Here is a 6,000-nt window from a genome sequence, read left to right on the forward strand (position 1 = left end):
AGGAACTGGCTGGATGAGGAAAGACGAGGCTAACGTTGTATTGTTTTATGCCAATGAACCAGCCAGACGCCGTGATGCAGTATAGTCATCAGTAAAAATATTCGGAGAATCCTCCAAACAGGAGGGTCACTTTCTAAATCGACGAACGAAAAATACAACAAGTTGGAGCTGTGGTTAGAGAACTAAACAAACTAGCAACGAAGCTTCGGAAAAAAGGAAGTGACTAGCAACTGTTGCTAAGTTTCTAGCATCAAGAAACACTATCCATAGTTGGAGGATCCTCCTAAGAGAAGAGGATCCGTAGAAGAGAAGTCATACGCAATACCTTGCGATTTCTGTTCAACATGATCATGATCATGACATACTGACGTATGTTTTACTTAAAGTGTCTACTTTCTTTTGAATAAAGAAGGATAATCTTTTACGAATTTGTCGGATGACAATGACCACCCTGGTTGTATTACTTATCTTTGAATGTTTTCAGCATGTAACCAGTCAAGTACCTACATTAGTTTAAGACCATGGCCATGTAAGTGCCAGAAGCAAGTTACATTTCACTTTGACCTCTAACACGATACTATCAATCAAGAACCCACTTAGTGGATTTGGTCGGTTGCCAACTGTTGTGCACGAGACGCTAATTAATTGGGTTAGTGTACCTCTACGTTTAGCATTCAATTATTTTGTTAAAGTTTTTATACTTTATCTGATCAATATTTTGATACAAAGGGATATTCATACTAAGTAAGTATGAATACAGGTACTACCTAAGTACTAGTCTGAATCTATGGGAAGTCGTCTAAGTAGGATAAGTAAACGTCTAATTTCAATCTACCTTATAGAGTTACATTGTTTCGGCTTCATAATATTTACTCATATTTTCATAATCACGCCGATTTTCTGAGCTATATGTATTGATTGAGTATATATAGTACCTACTTACTTACAAGTAAATAATTACTTATTGTTCCCTATGTTATCATAACATATTTTTATTTTATCATCTATAGGTATTTTAGTTTACCTATTGCTGTCGAATATTGCAGTAAGTGTCAATAATTAGGTTATTTATCGGGAATTATTTCACTACGGCGGTGATCGACCCTAAAAGCTCGCAGGTCTCAAATTTGTCACCGATACTCGTACACTAAAAAAGAACTAAAAAAACAAAACAACCGTTCTCCATTGACATATATATTACTGCGTAAGGACAGGCCAAACCACTCAAGAAAATGGCACCCGCGCGTTGGCCCTAAAATAGACATTCCAAGGCCAACGGTCCTCAGTCGACAGTTGTCTGTGACGGAGAGATGAGTCTTTGTTTCTTGTGATAAATATGCCTATTTTTGTTGTGAAAGGCTAAAAAACTATGATACGAAGGTCAAAAAGGAATATGGAATATCGTATCATCCTTAATTAATAAATAAACACATTTTAAAGCGATAATTTATTTTACTACCAAAATCTACAATGGCCGCACGATGTAACCTTGTACGGACGTCCGCATGCAACTCACTCATATTATTATGTACCTACTGTCCGGTGACGGTAAAATATGAACGCACGTACAAGGTTACGTCGTCAGGATAGTAGCTAGGCTCTGACATAGTTCCAACAAATTATGACAGATGGCCGTTATTTTGCTTGTATGAAGAAGGTTTGAGTAAAATGTTCTGAAGGGCGTATCCTCCTTTTGAAATCGTTGCCGTTCTCATAAAACTTTCTGCATCGTTAAATTTTACTAAAAAAGACGATCTGATCGCAAAACCCAGTAGACTGTGATTCCCAGTATGGCAAATGTGGTATATTTTATGTGCAGCAGGGAAGGCATAATACTTAGTTACTATATTTATTACCTAAGTACCTATGTATATGACACACGGTTTTATCATAGAATAACAAGTACTACTACTATGGTTTTATCCTCTAAAAGAGCAACCAAGAATCCTGTAAGTACCTTAGTTTATTTTGTTTCAAGCATGTACTAATCTTTCCTGCTTATACTTAGTTACATTTAATATAAAATAAAGTCACTTGCAGAAAAAAAATATTTGAATCCAGAGTTCAAAAATAAGGCATGACCCCGATGAGGCTGCTGATGTTAAAAATTGATAGGAAGGTAAGTAGACAGGCACTACACCTTTAAAAAATATTCTTTGACACAATAATATTGTCAAGATTTTTTTTATCAACACAAAAGAATAATTTATTATATCTCTCATTTCACGATGTGCCTATTGTAGAGCGACGGCCATTATATTCGTATTTTCTCCGTTTTATTCGGCTATTATTATGTTTTTTTCAGGCGTGATTAATGAAAAACACGAGCACCTGCAAGTCTGGCAATTTCCTGAAATTTCCCCTAATTTTCAGCGCCCGCCCGCCCAGCTATATCACCAGCTATTACACTAACGAATTCTCCTAATTCCTTTTAACTCTCCATAGAATCAAAATTAACCCTGCCTGACATTATTAATACTGTCTTTTAGAAAGAAAACGCGTGTCGTTTATTTGTTAACAAGTTTTATGACACATATTTCGCGGTTCGTATCCTATTACCTCGCATATTGCGTAAAATGTAAGGATTCACATAATATGCTCCACTCTTTACCGTATTATTTCGTGGTACTCCCCGCCTGCCTACATGTTCTAAGCATTATGAATGAACACGTGCCCTATAGGGAAGTAATAAGGGTGGTTGAAGACAGTGGTGTTGACTCTGAGGAAGTAAGGAATATGAGACGGAAATGAGTTTCAAGTAACTTTTTTGTGGACTTTGTTTCTCTTATGTATACCAACCTATGTGCCTGTCTACATAATAAGCATGTTCAATTGTACATAATAATTATACCTACTTTTTTCATTCAACTTTTTAGTCGATTAAGAGAGTGAACTCCGGTTTCTATGTACATATTTCTATGAACGATATTTCGGTGATACAAAATGAATCCCACAGAAACCACCAGTGTCGTCGCGATACGTCGTCTACTCACCCTCATCTCGGCCAACCATGCCTGAGCTGGTAGGCCGGTCGTTAAAAGAGAGGTGTTATCACTATTTACTTTAAGTAAGTACTCTTGAATGACGACCGAAAGGCGTAGTGGTCAGTGACCCTGACTACTGAGCCGATGGTCCCGGGTTCGATTCCCGGCTGGGGCAGATATTTGTTTAAACACAGATATTTGTTCTCGGGTCTTGGATGTGCCCGTAAAATGGCAATAGGCCCGCCCCCTATTACATTGGGACTAACAAATACAAATACAAATACAAATACAAATACAAATACAAATACAAATACAAATACAAATACAAATACAAATACAAATACAAATACAAATACAAATACAAATATCTTTCGTCTTATGCTATACAATAAAAAATTATAAGTTGAGAATGAAGGTTAGTAGTAACACAGTATTAATAAATTTTTGCGACAATACAATTTTTTCTATTAATCCTCATTTAGTTAAGGTAACATTGTTAGTCAAACAAAAAGAAGCAGACAAAAAATAAAATAAAAATTGTAGTTAGTACCCATGTCCACCGAATAACAAAAATTTGTGGCTTTTGGTATTTAGCGGTAGAAGTAGCTCACTATCTTTGTAGTCCTGTAACATAAGCCACGCAGTAGCTTTTTGTTTACATATATGTCTTGTAGTTTTTAAGAGGGATAAGGTTTGGTTAACCCTAGTGTATAAGAAGGGACCCATGTAACCGAAACGTCTTTTGCCAAACTCAGTCTTTGTAGTTGCAACTTTCCATTTTTCGTGTCTTAGGGGGCGTGATCTCTCCACAAGATTTACAGGGGCAATTTTATGAAATCTCAGAGTTGTGGCTAGAATAAAAAGTTGTCGTACTGTTAAAACTTTCGTTTCTCTATAAAGCTTAGAAGTTGGGTAACGTACCGGCTTTTTGTATGCTACTTTTAATATTGCACGCTGAGCACGCTCAGCCTTGATCAGGAGACTTTTGCAAGCTACACCCCAACAAACGATGCCGTAAGATACAATAGCTTGACACAGTGCGTAATAAACAACCTTAATAATCGACTCATTAGCTACTGAACGCAGGCGTTTGAAGACGAATATTAGCTTTCTAAGGCGATTCTTTACTGCATCTACATGATTGACCCATTTTAGGTGTTTATCTATATGAACGCCGAGGTATTTTATGGAGTTTACCTGCTGGAAGGGGATACAATCACAATTTTGTCTAACTTTGCAAGTGTGAGCATAGACAGGAATCACAGCAGAGGGAGCAGACCGATGACTAATACTAAAGTTTACCACCTTCGTCTTATCAGCATTGAGTGTGAGGAGATTATGGGAAAGCCAGTCACCAACCAAACTAATACCATAGCTGGCAGCAGCATAGGCAGCATCCCATGTTTTAGCCGAGAAAACCAGAGCGGTGTCATCAGCAAAAGCAAACACGTTTGCCTGCGGGATGTCCAAAAGGCAGAGGTTATTGATGTAAAGTAAAAATAAGGTTGGTCCTAGAACGCTGCCTTGAGGGACCCCAAACTTAATGGTTTTGAATTTACTGGTATGGTTCTGAAGGATAACTCTCTGCTGGCGGTCGAAAAGGTAAGAATGAAACCAGTCTAGTGCCACACCACGTATACCAATAATCTCTAGTTTTTTCAGCAAGATCACCCTAGACACCGTGTCGAAGGCTTTCGCGAGATCTAGGAAGATACCCACACATTTTTTGCCGTTATCCAGTTCTGACACTATATGATCAACTAAACTGGTTACCGCATCCTCTGTAGATCTATTATTGCGAAAACCAAATTGCCGATCAGAGAGGATGTTCTCCTTATGTATATAGTTGAGCAGACGTTTGTTAACTATTTTTTCAAGTATCTTTGATATTGAAGATAATAGGGAGATTGGACGGTAATTGGCTGATATTAATACGTCGCCATCCTTATAAATTGGACAGACGTTGGCCCTTTTCATGCAGGCAGGAACAATACCTGATTGTAAACTCAAATTGCATATAAAAGTTATAGGGCTTAGCAGTGCTCTATATGTGTGTTTTAGAACAGAGTTAGTGATTCCATCCCATCCTGGAGCAGAACCAGATTTAAGAGACACGATTATTTTGTGGACTTCTATCTCATCTGTAGGCGTAAAGAAGAACGAGTCTTTAGGTGGTCCGGAGCTCGAAGTTACTGAAAGAGCATTCGCCAAGTCTACCTCAGTTTTATTAAGCCGCTGTAATGTTTTCTCAGCTAGCGTACCACCAACGTTAGTAAAGTACTGATTGACATCGTTAAGGGAATCAGCAGGGTTAGATTTGTTGGTTAGCAGTTTTAGGCTTTTGGAGTCTTTCTTAGTAATATTGCATACTTTTTTTAGAGCAGACCACATTTTTTTACTATTGCCGGATGATTTTTCAATGAGATTGGATTCGTAGTTATTTTTTAAATTTTGTATAAGGTTATTGCAAAAGTTTCTGTAAGCTTTGTATTTTGCTTGCATGATTAAGTTACCTCTGTTGACTTTCTTCCTAGCCTCTGCATGTAGTAAATCACGTTTTCGTATGCATTTTAGCATTCCATCATTGATCCAGGGTTTTTTTATTGACATAGAATTTCTTACAGAAACAGTTTTAGTGTGATGTTTTATGGCATTACTCACTACGTCTACAAAATAATTAGCAGCAGAATCGGCATCAGTCAACTCATAGATGGAAGTCCAATCTTTTTTCTCTAAATCGGAAGCCAAGGTGACATAGTCTATTGTAGTATTAACTATCGGAGGCTTTACTTTGACCGGCTGGTGGTCATGATTTCGTTCAATTCCAAATAACACCGTGTCATGGTCCGTAATATCAGTTTGACACACAACAGTTCGGCAATTTTTTTTCGTCCTTAATAGAACATGGTCAAGGCAGGAAGTATCATGTGTCGCAAGCAAATGTCCCGGGTAAAAGCCATGGTGGTTTGTAATATCCAGGTAATCATCAGATCGTTTGTCTTTACTATGAGGCCCA

Source organism: Plutella xylostella, chromosome 23 (assembly GCF_932276165.1).
Source record: "Plutella xylostella chromosome 23, ilPluXylo3.1, whole genome shotgun sequence".
Classification (NCBI taxonomy): domain Eukaryota; kingdom Metazoa; phylum Arthropoda; class Insecta; order Lepidoptera; family Plutellidae; genus Plutella; species Plutella xylostella.